Below are 16,290 nucleotides of genomic sequence, written 5' to 3' on the forward strand. Positions count from 1 at the left end.
GTGTGTCCCTCCTCCCACTCCCTCAATTTCTGAAATTAAACTCTAGTTATACTCCTGAGTTGTTTAAAACTAACACCATTCATAAAATTAGAGATTTTTTTTTCAAACTTTATCTATTGTTTAGAAAGAATTTAGAGCATTAATTTAAGAAATTGATTAAAGAAAGACGTTTTGAATGGTGACACAATTCGGAAATCGAAGGGACTTTTGAATTTTTTCTTCGGAAGTGCTGAAATAGACTCAGAAACTCTTCCGAGGTGTTGGTTTTAGCGGTTCTGTACTACAAATATTATGCCGAGGTTGGGGCCGAAGTGTGAGTTACTGCAAAATCAGAGGGTGACCCCCCCCCCCCCCTCCATTTCGTAATGCGCTATCTTTTTTGTATCATTTATAGCGATCGATTTTTTTTTCTGTTGTAAGTAACTATTTTTATGTATTTATATAAAATCAATGAATAAGTTATTTTCGTTTTTTATAGAAAAGTTTCAAGGATTTTCTATTATGCAATTTTTTAAATTTCAGGAAATTACTGTTAAATTGAACAATTTAATTTGAAGTTGTTTGTAAAGCTTCATAAAAGATTAAACAATCTAATTGTTCAATATTATGTATGCAAACATCAGATCAAGTAGTCATATGTATTCAGTTATTAACTTTGTGTAAATATTGATTTTGTTTATAGCTGCGTTTTAAGAACCTCGCTCTTTTCATGGCAATTTTTTTTCCAGCAAAATTTATGTCACTGTTTTAGTTTTTTGAAAAATGCAAAATTTTCTATTCATAAATTTTAAATAAGAAAAAAATATTTCTTTTATGATTTAGTATTGTAATTTATCTGTTATCTTTTTCTTAATTTGATGACTAAAAAATGTCTACGTGCAATCTTTCCAATTTAATTGCGTAATTTGTTGACGATTTCATAGTTTTATTCTTAATTTTTTTTGAATGATTTAACAACATAATTTAATGTTTTTTAACTATGTTTAGTGAACTTAAATCTATACATCATTACAATATTACTGAAATCTTAGTTATATGTTCAATTAAAAAAAAAATCAATTGTTTATTAAACAGTCTTTTTGTTTTTCTTCCTTTTTTCTTTCTTTCTTTTTTTTTTTTTTTTGTTGTTCTTTATCTGTCATTGTACAGCAGTCAAAAAAGGAGAAGCATAACTACACCCTATATAGATTGTACGTAGTACGATCCCAAAGTTCGGGACTAGCTATATAAAACCTTACTCAGAATAGTTCACATTACAGAAGCACATCCACCTTCAAAAGTTTACCTTGAGGGACTATGTACTTCTGCCAGTGTTCATATAACTTTTGGAAACACTTCTGAAAGCCATTTTTGCTACCTTCTATGATGCAGCTTTATCTTCTCCTGACGGAGGAAAGCATCGTCCATGCAAATGTTTTTTTGCTGGGAACAGGTAAAAGTCACACGGAGCTAAGTCCGACGAAACGTTATGTTATTTGTTTGTCATATCAGAGTATTGACCAATCGAACCGTGCATCCTCAACATGAAAGTCGCCTTCTTCCCTACGATGAAGTTAAAGCAGCAGCGCAAGAGGCCTTTTAGGAGGTTGCGAAAATGTCTTCCAGGAGCGCTTCTAAAAGCTATACGAACATTGGCAGAAGTGCATAGTCGTTCAAGGTGACTATTTTGTAGATAGATTTGCTTCGATAATGTGAACTATTCAGGGTAAGGTTTTATACAACTTGTCCTCTAACCTTTAGATCATACTACGGACGTATGAGTTTTCAACTTACTATTTCATAACGTTTTTGAGTGACGTAAGTTTACGCGCATGAAGACATCACAAGAGAATTTGCGATAATTAACTGAGGAAGCGTTCAAAATGGATATTTCGGTCATCTACATGTTCTTAGGTACATATGCATGTACAGATGTGCCGAAAAAACTTGTGAAGTTTAAATTGGGTGATCGTAAAATAAAAATTTAGGTGAAAATCTGATTTTTTTTTATTTTTTGTGATTGCAATTCCTTATTCGTAGAAAGGAAGTAAAGTGAAATGAATCAATTATCCTTTAAATCTCTGACAATTTTATCAATTTATTTCTGTTTGATTTTTTTTTTTTTGCCATCGGCCAACGGCATCGGCCATCGGCAATCGGCCATTTGGAGGAAAACAATCGGCCATCGGCCATCGGCCATCTTTGGACAATCGGCCAACAATCGGCATCGGCCCATCGGCCAAAAAATGCCATCGGTCGAGCCCTACTGGGTTTATGGCTATTTATGGTTTTAACACATACTGTCTATTCTACTCTGTATCTACTAGTTTGTATTATATAAGGACCGCTAAGACCCCCCCCCCGCTCCCAGAAGCACTTAAAAAAAAAGGGGTAACCTAACTCCGTAAAAGCGGTTAAAGCTTAGCTGCCTCCTGCGAAAAAAAATTGGTAACCTAACTCCGTAAAAGCGGTTAAAACTTAGCTGCCTCCATATACGGAGTAACTTAACTGATAAAACTGGTGTACGCTCATAACGTTACATAAGTTTTATCAGTTAAGTTACTCCATTGCTATGGAGGAAGCTAACCGCCGGAATAAGGTTTTACAAAGTGCAAAATTCTGCCACCGTATTTACGGAGTAAGGTTACACATTTTTTTTTTTACAGTGAGGTAAATTTTGGCTGCGTTAGTACAGCTGACATATTTTCCTCGTTAAACTAAATACCAGAAGATGAAAGGGTAGGCCAACTCTTTGTCTGCTGGGTTCTGCTGACGAGTTCTGTCAAATTCTTATAGAGTGCAGAAATCTAAAAGCTCGTTCATTGACAGAGGTCCCACGCTGTGACGAATTTCGTCCTTCTCGGTTTATTCCGGACTATAGCGCTGTGAATTACGATGAAATTCAATAAAAATAATCGAAGCACAAACAACATTCGTTCTTCCTTCTACAACTAATGTAGTTTTTCAGATCAAAGCAGAAACAGACGTCATAAGTAGGGGCTTTAAGGTTTTCCATTGCCATCAGAGGTTCCCGGATGCATTCGAGTAATTATCCGTTTTCGATCGAGTAGCGTTTTGTCTCATTTCGGTGGGTGGAGCGCTAAAAAGTTCTTCCCTGCTCGTCGGAAGAAGCGTCCCGATTGCTTTTATCTGCCATTTATCCGGGAGGGGTCGCGAATTATTTTCACGGCCCGCAGAGCAGAGCAAAACCCAAATAAGCAGAAACCGGGACAAGAAAACGCACCGGGCCTAGTCGTCCGGCTAAAGCGGGCCAGTCCGGGCGAGAAATAACACGAGGGCAGCAAGCCGTCCGGACCAGTGGATCCGGCAGAGTCCAAGAAGGCGAAAAGATTGATAGAGAGAGGGAGAGAGAAAAGAGAAAGGAGAGGGAGCGAGCACCCCTCTGGGCCGCGCCGAGCTTTGAGCGTGCAATGCAGCGAGAAAGGGGAAATTCGCGTTTCATTAAACCAGGAAATTTTTGCCGGAGAAACGAAAAGAGAGATGTGAGGGTTGGGAGGTGGGGCGGAGGAAGGAACCAGTGAGACGATTCGCACGGGCTTTGGTTTCTGATGTGGCTAAATACATACAGAGCAGTTGGAGGCCCCCCGAAATGCCTAACGGGCTAGAAACACCGGACGCTATATAAGTGCGGGAGAGACGCGGACAACTTTTCAGAAGGATTTCCCAGAGCTTGTGGGTCGGGACTGCTTCTCGCACTCGCAGAACCTTTTTCCGCACCTGCCGCAGACGATGTGTCTCACGGAAGAGCTTTTGTCATCTCCAAGAGGATGGACAGCGAGCGATATGGCGTCACCGCTGTAGGCACTAATTTGCCATTTCCTCTAAGGTTATGAAGGTCGTTGCTTCCCCGTGTAAACCGCTCTGACACATTCGTTTCACCAAGAATAGGATATTATTTCAATATATTTTCATACCAGAACTCTCTCCGAACATTAAAATTCAAAACTAGAGATGTTCTGTCACTACAAAGGAGTTTTTGGACGCATAAGCAGTGAATGGCTGATTGGTTTTAAGTAGGTGTTTGTGGCTAAAAGTGAAACACTAATTTTATTGTTGAATGTACTTGTTGCTGCTGGCAGTTTTTAAAGAACTACAATGGCTCGGACAAATCCTGAACTGTCCTTCATTTTCATCCTCAGTGTTGAATTTAGAAAGATATAGGACATTTTTTGAATTTTTACGCAAACCAAACTGTCCAAATTCAATGGGTAAATTTAGCACAGCTTCAAAGCATCTAAAGCGCTTACATTTTACCTGAAGTAGGTTTTCATCTTTATCACCTGTAAATCAACCCGAGTTCCCACGTGAATAATTACGCGAACTAAACTATCGACGCCTAATGGACATATTTGCTTTGTTCGTCCACCTACAGGACATAATCCTCATTTTGTGCTTCACAATATTGAATCATATATGCAAGAGGTGTTTCCTTAACTAAGTGGTTAATTTTACGACAGAGGAGAAGCCTTTAAAATAACTCTCGAGGTGTAAAATGTACCTGCGATGTGGATATTAAATACATCTGCAATATGGATATCAAATGCATCCGAAATGTGGATATCATCATCATCTGTGACGGTGTGACCATTTCGAACTAGGAAATTATTTATTAAGCGTTCAACTGCCGCTCGGATTTCCAATTAGTACATATTTCGCGGCTCCAAAACTGGAATAATTTACTTATGCACAATTGTGACAAGTAAACAACTAAATAAATTAAGCTCGAGACTAAAAGACATGAAAATATTTCGATCAAGCCGGAATTATTCTCCTCGCAGAATCCAAGATAGTAAGAAGAACCGCATGTTTTGGGTGAACCATCTTTCAAATACTAAGTATGTCAAATCCGAAATACGATCTAAATAACTAAGCACGTCAAGTTCCCATTCAAAGCACAAGGATATATTTGGTCAAAACAGGAAAATTTTACTCGCAGAAGCTAAGCTATTGGGAGTAACCGTGTACGTTTTGTGAGAACTACCTTTCAAATACTAAGTACGTCAAAAGCTATATACGTAATAAATAGCTAAGTATGTCAAGCTATCCATTCAAAGAACACGGAAGTATTTTCATTCAAAACAGGATAATTTTACTCGCAGATTCCAAGCTGTTGGGAGTTATCGTGCAGGTTTTGTGTTAACTACCTTCCAAATACTTTAGTACGTCAAGTGCTAAATATATACTTAATAACGTCACTATATAATAAAGTGTATAATAAAGTACGACAAGTTCTCATTCAAAGGACATGGATATATTTAGATCAAGCCAGGAAAATTTTACTCGCAGATGCTAAGCTATTGGGAGTAATCGTGCACATTTTGTGTGATCTACCTTTCAAATACTAAGTACGTCAAATGCTAAATACGTGCTGAATAGCAAAGTACGTCAAGTTCCCATTCAATGGACGGGGAAATATATCCATCAAGACAAGATAATTTGACTCGCAGATGCCAAGCTATTGGGAGTAACCGTACACGTTTTGTGTGAACTACCTTTCAAATTATTGATTAGCTGTACCTTGTGCCGGCTCCCAAAGGCCAACCCATCTCCCTCATTCGGTGTGAAGGAATGGTGTGATTTTGTTTGTGTGTGCAAAATCTACAAAAAAGGCTAATGATGTGAAGCATTAAGACATAAATTATTTCGGAATTCACTCAACTAAATAATGCAAACGAACAACTTCTATCCACGTAGGGCCACAATTGCGATCGGTAGCTGTCATAAAACACTATGCATTGTTTTGCTCAAACTAGAACTATTATCTAACTTGATATTTAACGAAGAGATATTTACGTTTGAGGAATAATTTTTTTCAGACCTTCTGGATTGAACTGCATGTCTGAATGACACGCAATTCAACTCCCGTACAAAGTTGAGGCACTGACATTGTAAGCCAAAAAAGAATGTATAAGTTCAAAAAAAAAAAAAAAAGAGTTTTTTTCCCGCTAGTAAAAATTAATATGATTCTCTCAGGAATAATTCAATAATGCATAGAAGTTAAGTGTTCTCAATTTTTCAAAATAAAAGATTAGACTACATGAAAACTGTTCTGGTAAGAACTATGAATCTCCAAAACTTGTTTTCGATTCTTCTGTAAAATTTGATTTTTTGGACTTGTACCCATTTCAATGTCAGTGCCTCATTGTTACATTTTGAGGAATCACAAACATATAATTTCAGTGGTGAACGTTGAAAATTTTTCTTCAGCGAAAAAATACACCTGAAATAAAAGTATTATCTTTAAATAGTTCGTTATGACTAGAATGACAAATATTAAATTCTTTATCTTCGTTAAAAAATAAGTTAGTCTGTTTGTTATTAAGAGAGGAAATAAAATATTTAGACAGAAAAGGAAAGTAGTTAGTTCAAAATAAATAAACTTGTTTGTGAGATTAGATTTAAAAAAAATGAATGAAATGAGAAATCAATGTTTCTTTGACATAAACTGAAAGTTCGGACAGCACGCATTTCGCACTTCGAAACCGAATTCATTCCTGTAAAACAAAAATAATTACGGTAATGAAAATGAACTATACGTAAAAAAGTGACTGTACATTTCTTCCTGTGACTCATTTTCCTAACAATATGAAGATGGGATATTTTCCTGTGATAAAATAGATGTAAGAAGAAAAATTTATAGCTAATGCAAAATATTTTCCTGAATGTATCTTCGGTAATTTGGATAATAAAACGTTTTCAGGTAAGACTAATTTTTGTGTTATTAATTTATAGTTTTCATTGCTTTTTATTTTTAATTTGAATTCTTAATTTACTGTTTCAAATTACGCATTCATTAATAGTATTTTACTTAGCTCAGCTGAAGCAACCTCTTCAGACTTGTTGAATGAGTTTGAAGTCGTAGCTGCATTACTTCTTGCAGAAATTTCCATTTGCTATTTGAAATGCCATAGATCTATATTTAAGATCTTATAATTTACGAGATGAAATTAGTGGAACGTCTAAGACAAAGCAGTTCTTTCAGATCAACAATTCAATAGCGAAGCGCCATACAAATTATGCACTTGTAAACATACTGTATATAGGCAGATGACTCATGGATGCGTGTTTATGTGTAACTTTATAATGGGAACCAAATTAGTTATTCACTCTTCATTGAAGGAGATGAAATTTGAAACTTTTAAGGACAAAGATTTTGACACAATTTCAAAATATCGTCAAATTTTCTGAAAATTAACATTTTGGAGGGAAAATGCTAGCACTTTTTAATACTTTTTTTTTTTGGAGAAAGTTTTGCAAATTTTATGTATAATGTTTATGCACTGTAAAAAAAAAAAAAAAAAAAATGTGTAACCTCACTCCGTAAATACGGTGGCAGCATTCTGCACTTTGCAGAATGCAGCAACGATATTTCGGCGGTTAGCTTCCACCATAGCAATGGAGTAACTTAACTGATAAAACTGGTGTAACGTTATGAGCGTACACCAGCTTTATCAGTTAATTTACTCCATTGCTATGGAGGCTGCTAAGATGCCACCACATTTACAGAGTAAGGTTGCACATTTTCTACAGTGTGTTTACAAGCATGAAACTAGTACCATTGACAAGATAAGTTACCAAAAATTTTACTTTTAAATTTTTAAAACATTTGCATCGATTTCATATTTCTTCTTATGCTTTTCTTAAGCACCATATCCCAGTTATTAAATGTTTTGAAAAATTATTAAACAAATGGTGATTCAAAAGTAAAATCATGTTACATAACATTATTAAACGATTACATCGATCAATAAAAAAATCAAATAAAATACGTACATTCAAAAAATATTTTTTGTAAAATAAAATTTCAAGGACTTGAATAAATTGCATAAATGTTTGTTCAACCTTGTGTAGTTAATACTGTTCGACTTTCTTGAAAATCAGCTTTTGACGACAGATAAAGCGAGAAAAAAATGTCAGATAGCTCAGTACTCAAACCAAGGGCTATTCCTATGTTCGAGGGCTGCCATCTGCTTCCATAACGTACTGATCATGCAAGAACGTAAACAATTTCTGATCTCAGTTCATTTTCAATTGCAGATAAATAAATAAATAAATAAATAAATAAACAAATAAAATAAATAACGAACTAAATAAATAAATAAATAAAAATAAATAAATAAATACATAAACCTTACCAAAAAGAACATTTATGAAAAATAATCTTTTTTTCGCTAGTTTAGATTTTGTACTATCAAAATGATAAATGAAGGTTTGGAACACGATTAACTTCCCAAGAGACAATGCCTTCTGAAAATACCCAGAACAGGGAATATTCCTCCCACCCACCCTCCCTGTTAAATCATTAACTCACAAAATGTAACCAGAATATTTACAAAATAAATAACTAAATAATCTATATAAATAAAACAGAATACTATATTTGTTTGAATGCATGTTCTCTGTAGAAATCGAGAGTTTGATTCCGAGCTCGACCGAATTTGGCAGGGAGATACTTGGGTACCCGAAAAGGAACATAGGAGGGTTTTCGAATGCAGATGGGTCCTATTGCAATCATAATTGCGAAAAGCATGATTTGAAATCAAGATGTCAAAATTCAAATTGATGCCAGGAGTTGGAAACTGATCTTGTTTTCTCTGAAGAGGATTTTGAAAGTCGATCCAGAGGCATGGACACCACCCAGGAGAAGAGACATGCTTGTGAGACCTGTGGACCATAGGAGTTTGTATCATAAGCAGAGAAAGTAAAAACCAAAAAACATAATGAGGATAGTAAGAAAATTGTGATTGCTCAAAAAAAAAAAAAAAAAAAAAAAAAAACGGATATTTTTGGAAAAAGAATATTAATTTGATTTTTTTTCGAAATATGTGTTTTGAAATTTAAAGGAATTATAAAAAAACGGATATTTTTGAAAAAAGAATATTAATTTGATTTTTTTTACGGCCATTCATGCTTTATTTAACACGTTTGCAATGAATTAGGTTTTTATGAATTGGGACTAATACACAATTAGGTACATTTATAATCACATTCCTTCTTTCAATAATTTGTAGGAAATAAAAAAAAATTCTAGACGCACCCTAATTATTTAGATTGTAATGCTAGTTGTTATGTTAATAATTTGAAGGAAATAAAAAAAGATTCTAGACTCCCCACTGCAATTTTGAATTTTGTTCAACAATTTCATCGGAATATAATGTTTGGTAAGAATGCTTTTTTCATGTCCAAGTAATGATAAATGTTTCTCGTGAAAATATTTATCATAATGCTAATAGAAAAATATTTCATCAGTTTCAGTAATTCTATTTCATAGGGTCTATGTTTATGTTAACAAAAACTGCGTCTACTTGAAAAAAAAAAAAAAAACTGATATAAAATGTTGATTATATTTTTAAGTTTATCAGAACATGTATAGGGTATAAGAACAGTACAATTACGAATAACTCGTTAATAAACTATTAAAATTTGGAAGTTAAATTCACGTTTTAATTTATGTTTTTTTAACGAAATGAGAATATTTCATGCAATTAAACTGCTAATTTTTCATTGATATTGAAAAATTTACAAACCTACTCAACACTACTTGCAAAATTTACTCTATTTTCACTGACACTTTCTTTTCATTTAATTGTCTTTACGTTGAAAAATAACCATCCAGCTTTAAACGAGCTTGCTTTAACATGTACCAAAATCATTAGGATTTAGCTCTAAAAAAATTAAAGTAATCCTTTCGACGAATAAAGTAGTTATTATTCCCAAATAAAATGCAATTCAAATACACATTATATAGATATATAATTAAAAAAATGTAAAATTCCTTATATCATATTGTAATTTTTTAGATGTTATGGTTCTAGAATTTTGAACCATCAAGTACTTTTGATGGAAAAATAAATAATAGGGGAGATCGAGTACAGTTAATACAGGGTTAGGGGAGGGTGGTCCAAAGCGGGTAGGCCTTCGTATGCCTCCTATGGTGTGTAAGCGGCAATGCATACGTATGTCATGTTTACATGAACACCCCCAAGTTTTAATCAGTCAAAGTGAAGCGGCATGGCGACCAGGTTAAAAAAAAAGATACATTTCTTTAAAAAAATGAAATTTTGTAACTTGTGATTAGTCGAAGACCGGCTTATTTTTTTGATTGTCAATAATATTACAGTATTCTAACAGCATCCACCTACAAATTACGATAGTCATTTCGTTTGTTTCGTTTTTAAATTTTAGGTTATAATTTTTGAAATAAAAAACGTGCCTTCGGGCAAACTAGATATAGAATTTAATCACATATTTATTTATAACTAGCCGCCTGCGGCGACCAGCTGGTTCGCCTTCTTTCGCAATTCGCCTTTCTGTGCAAGCAGCCACCTACGGCGGCTGTTTGGTGAACTTGTCATTCAGCAGTATCAATCAATCCATCTCTTTTTTTTTGTGCCATTCACATTTTTACGCCAAGATTGCCGCCTTCGGCGGCTATTTACCTTTACGATCTATCTCTAAGTTTTGTTATCCATCTCTATTTATTTTAACCTCCCCGCCCATTTCCTAATAAAAACAAAAATCTTTCAAAAAACAGCTTTTTTTTTATTGAAGTAAAGCAAAAGAAAAAAAAAATCTCAAATTCCCCGTAGTAGTGCAAAAAGTAGTGTTTGACAAACATAACAAAAATCTCGCTGTTTTTATTGAATTAAATTCGCACAACCATGAAATGTAACGTAATATAGATACAGCAAAAGGTCCAGTTTGGGGGGGGGGGGAATGCAAAAAGAAATAAATGCAATCCCTAAATAAAACAAAAAATAAATAAAAAAAAAGCAAGCGCTGACGGAAAAGCACGTAGTCATCACGTCATAAAATGTAGAAGAAAGCTATATAGTAAAAAAAAAGATTAACATTGCTTGCGATTAAGATTCCATCGTAAATATCGAATCGAAATCCAAGTAGTGACGTCACAAGTATAAAAGATTGAAGAACGCTTTCTTCGACCGATGCGTGAAAAGACATGATGTGTTCAGCATTAAAAAAATTGCAAAAAAAAAATAAAAATAAATAAATAAACTATTCCGTATTTTTAAGAACTTTTTTTTTCTGAAGAGGGCGAAATGTTTTTACTATTACCAACTTAAAATTTATAAATGAGGCTTTGATTCTTCTCGCAGGATGATATTAGAAAAAAATAAAGCCCTGGAAAAAAGGCAAATTAAAGGTTTTTCAAAAATTCATAAAAAATATAAATATTGCTCAATTTTCAAAATTTTTTCATTCATCATATCTAAAATTACATTTTCTACACTATAGTACAAAAAATATTTGTATGGTGCGATTGGTTCGGGGTCTGTGAGGTAAAAAGTACTAAAAAGTGCTAAAAATAACATAAAACATTAAATAACTTTTTTTCTAATTAAAATATCAAATATCGAAGCCCGAGGTGCACATCCTCGGCAAAAACTGCACCAGTATACCAAATTTGATCTTTCTAGGCCTTACCGTTTTCCCGGGATGCGCGCCACACACACACACACAAACATCTTATTTTATTATATGCATAGATTTCTTGACACATGTGTTGACTTAGATTTTCTATTTCAATAGGATAAGTACAACTTTAACAAGTTATTTATTAGGATGGCAACTAATTAGTTTATTAATTTAATCAGTTAGTTCTTTATGTTTTATAAACAAATGTGCTGACGTTTAAGAAAAATATTATTTACTAGAGGTACTCTCGCGGCTTTGCCCGTAGTAGCAAATTAAATGGTCATTTGGTTCGCCTGTATATTTACAAATAATGGATTATGAATTTCTCGCCAATATGCTATGTTAATTTGCTTGTCCTCGTTATGGTATTTTGCTCGTAAATGTTGTGATAATTTGCTCGTCCGTGTTATGGTAATTTACTCGTCCATGTTATGGTAATTCGCACGATAAAATGGGCTCAAAATTGGAATAGAAAAAGAACAAAATCGAATTTTTCAAAAAATCGCATCGAGATGCTCACCCCTATGCTACGAACTAATTTTGTGTCCGATTTCATGAAAATCGTCCGAACGGTCTAGGTGCTAGGCTATGCGCGTAACAGAAAACGAGGCATCCAGACATCCAGCAATCCAGAGACAGACTTTCAGCTTTTTATTAGTAAACATTGTCTTTAAAGATCTGAAGCATGTTACGATACGGTTAGCACACATTTTTTGTTTCGCGAAACCAAGATTGTGTAACGGTTTAGAAACAATGCAACAAACAATGGAGATATTTTACTTCGATGGATTCAAACTGTAATGATATTCTTTTTCCTCATAACGTACTTGAAAGCAACCTTTTTTCAGTAATATTGTTCTCAGTATAATTACTTGACTTTTCAAATTTTGACCTGTTTGGAAATATCCAAACAGAAAATATATTGCTTTTGTCTTCCCATTCTCCCTGTACCCACTCCTCCACTAAATAAAAACAACTTTTGTACGATTCTTTTCAAACCGCTCAATAATGAACTGAACTCGTTTATAGTAAAAGAAACACTGTTGATTTTACCACTCCACCTTGGACGAAAACTAGTATATAGTTGAAACTGAGAATCAAGCTAAATGCTTGCATCTGAATGCTCATTTGTTTCAAGAATAAGTCGTTCGTGTCTTTTGTTTCTAGTATTGCTGTGAAATTCCGTTGCGACGAATACCAATACAACCAAATTTCTACTTCAACGAAATAAATGTTCAGTCCCGATTGATCATTGGTTGAATTCCGTTAAAATGAATTCCCCGCTACAACGAACAAAATTTGAGGTCCCTTAAAGTTCGTTGTAACGGGATTTCACTGTATTTTCTATTCAAAAATGTTTGAATTTTTCAAGTAAATACTACTGCTTAACGTTTATGAATTTTCTGAAAATTTGGAATTCTGAAGTATTGTAAGCAAACTAAAACTTCTTTTTAGGTATACATTTTGCGACAAAAAAGTTGATATTTTTTATTTAAATTTAAAAAAAATATGATTATAAATTTAAAAAAAAATTGATGTTTTTCATTTTTTTTCAAACAGTACAAATAATGCTGATTTTAGTGGCTGAAAGAGAATAAAATGCACTTGAAGAGAATCAGGTATAGCGAATTAATAAGAGGAATTCACAGATAAAAGGTGGCTCGTGAAACATTGCAAAATAAATCATCCTCGCTCATGTCCATGAACCCGATTGCCGCCAACGAGGGAAAATGAGACAGAAAGCAAGTGCACATTCATCCATTCCCAGATTGTGTACTGGAGAACAAGTCTATGTAATAAGAGCAGGAACGTTTCAATCCGAGCGGTTTGCCCTCCATCCTCCAGGCTGTAGAGCATCCGAGCACGGGATAAGAATCACCGAAAGGTGTGGAGAGGGGGGGGGGGATGCCAGATCGCGTCTCTCACGCTCAACTGGCAAGACGGAGGACGGGCAGGGAAAACACAGCCTTGGGGAGGTGTGCAACTAACTTCCAAAAATCTCCGGCTCATCGATGTATGATACATCTTTTAGCCAGTCGCTTGGACCGCACATTCGGGTTATTAAGGAGCCATTTCACGCCTGTCGTGCCGGCGCAGCGTAATTTCACCGGCGACTCAACACGAAGCACCGCTCATTTAGGCGAATATACCTCTAATCACTAATGGGACCGTTGAAAAATTTTACAGGAATTTTTTCTGAAAGAGCATGCTTAAAAACATAGGATCTGACCATTATTTAAATAATTTGTTTAAGTTTAATATTTTTAAAAAATTTCTTTAATCGGTGCGCTTTTATTGTTTACTAGTGATACCCGCACGGCTTTGCCCGTAATAGAAAAATCAAAAGGTCTTTTAGTTCGCCTGTATATTTACAAATAATGTATGGTGAATTTTCTCGCCAATTGGCTTGTACCCATCTTACGGTTCCACGTTATGATAATTTCGTATCTTGCCAATTGGCTTGTGCCCATGTTACGGTTCCACGTTATGATAATTTCGTAATTTACTCGTCCATCTTATGATATTTTTTTTCTTAAAATTGGAATAGAAAAAGAACTACATCGAATTTTCGAAAAATCGCTTCGAGGTGCACACCCCCATGCTACATACTAACTTTGTGCCAAATTTCATGAAAATCGGTCGAACGGTTTAATCGCTATGCGCGTCACAGACATCCTACAGACATCCAGACATCCTCCGGACAGAGAGACTTTCAGCTTTATTATTAGTAAAGAAAAGAAGCTTCTGCCGATGAGATCACAAATGATGAAATGCCATTTTTTATTGCCATTCACAGAACAAAATACTTAACTCTCGTCTTTACTCACGTGTATTGGCAACGATATGGTTGATAGAAAGCGTAGAGGGCAATTTTAATTCGCTTCTTGATTATCATAACGTGGATACGCGATAGAAAGATGCGCCAAAGAGCATCGTTTGTGACGTCATCAAGACCACGCCTTGTTTGAAAAATGGGACATTTTAAAAAATGAATTAAAAAATAACTGTTGGGAAAATGAAAGTATTTTCTGGGTCCATGTTTTCTTTTTTGCTTATTCTATTAATTTCAGTGACAAAAAGTACTACTTTTGACTGAAGGAAACAACCCCATTCTGAGCAATCAGAACGGTTTTCTGCCACTCTGGTTCTCCCGATTGAAACAAATTTATATTTCTGTTGTCAAAAAAAGAAAGTTCACATTAAAATACAAGTATTATGAATGAATTTTATGTAAAATAGCTCAAAATGCATTTGCATGAAACCACCTCCCCTCACAATATTGTGCTCCATTTTTGATGAAATTTGAAAGCTAATATATGTAATTTAAGATTTATTTACAGAAAATTTTATTATTTGGAGCATTTATTTTCCTATAAACACTTAAATCCGCTTTGAGTGTCATCCTCAGAAGTGTGTCACCCGGACTTAAGCGTCTTGCATGTTACATATTTCAAGCAAATATTATTCAACCAAATCAGCATAGTTATATTCATTTAGTTAAAGTTGTTGTAAATTTCTTTGTTAAGTTTCTTTCCTCCCATTATTAGCAATTCAGTTAACTCTTCTTACTATATATTGGTAAACATAAACTTACAATAATCGATTTTTTTTTAAATATTATGTTTAAAAAGAAATATAATATCGAGAAGAAAATTTATTGATCTCAGTAAAGCATGTCTCATTCAAAGTACTCCTTTTACGTGACTGAAGCTTGGATCTTTTTGTTTCGGTAAAAATTTATTTACTTACAAAAGTATTAAAAAAAAATTACAAAACTATTAAAAAATAATTTTGCTTTACCTAATTAGTGATAGGCCCAAAGCGGGTAGGCCTTCGTATGCCCCCCCCCCCCATGGTGTGTAAGCGGTGATGCATACATATGTCGTGTTTACATGAACACCCCCGAGTTTTAATCAATCCCAGCGAAGCAGCAGTGAAGCGACATGGCGCAACCAAGCTTAAAATAAAAAAAAAATGAAATATTTCTTTGAAAAAATGAAGTTTTGTAACTTGTGATTAGTCGAAAACCAGTTCCTTTTTTGATTGTCAATAATATTACGTTATTCTGACACCATCCACCTACAAACTACGATAGTCATTTCGTTTGCTTCTTTTTTAAATTTAAGGCTATAATTATTGAAATAAAAAACGTGCCTTCGGGCAAAGTGGGTCGGGCAAAACGGGTATAGGATTTAAACTTACAGGTAGTAATCAAAATAATGGAAACAGTTTTAAAATCTTTTGTGAATCGCTATTCTACCGTAAATGTTCTGTTTATAAAGGTGACCTTCTAACTGTAATCACTTACATTGGTGAATCCAGATGGTGATTGAGTTCTGTGGTCGCTTTTGCTGCTGTTGTTCGCTTTTTAGACATCATAATTCACTTCAATACCCGTCAGTTTCTTTCCTCGGGCTTCTCTTTCCGTCCACTATTTCGCTTTGCCCAACTTGTCTTAGTGTAGGGCTGCTATGAATTTAGATACTGTACCTCCAGGAACGTCATTTCACGCGCTTGAAGAAAAAAATCTAAGCCTTCCAGAACTTCCGTTAAACCACCAAATACTACCAGAATATATACATAGCTATTGATTAAAAAAATATGTATATCTAGTTTTATTCTTTATTACTTACGAAGCGACTTCGAAAATGTCACTTTTATTCACAGGTGCTTTCATTATTTTGATAACTACCTGTATATTTATTTATATTTTCTTGACTCGTGCTCTCGACTCGCTTTCACTTTTTTAGGATGGCAATTAATTTGTCTATTAATTTAATCAGTTATTTCTTTATGTTTCGATAAACAAATGTGCTGACTTTAAATTGGATAAGTTCACCTTTTTTATATATT

This window comes from Uloborus diversus, chromosome 1, assembly GCF_026930045.1.
Source record: "Uloborus diversus isolate 005 chromosome 1, Udiv.v.3.1, whole genome shotgun sequence".
NCBI classification, from domain to species: domain Eukaryota; kingdom Metazoa; phylum Arthropoda; class Arachnida; order Araneae; family Uloboridae; genus Uloborus; species Uloborus diversus.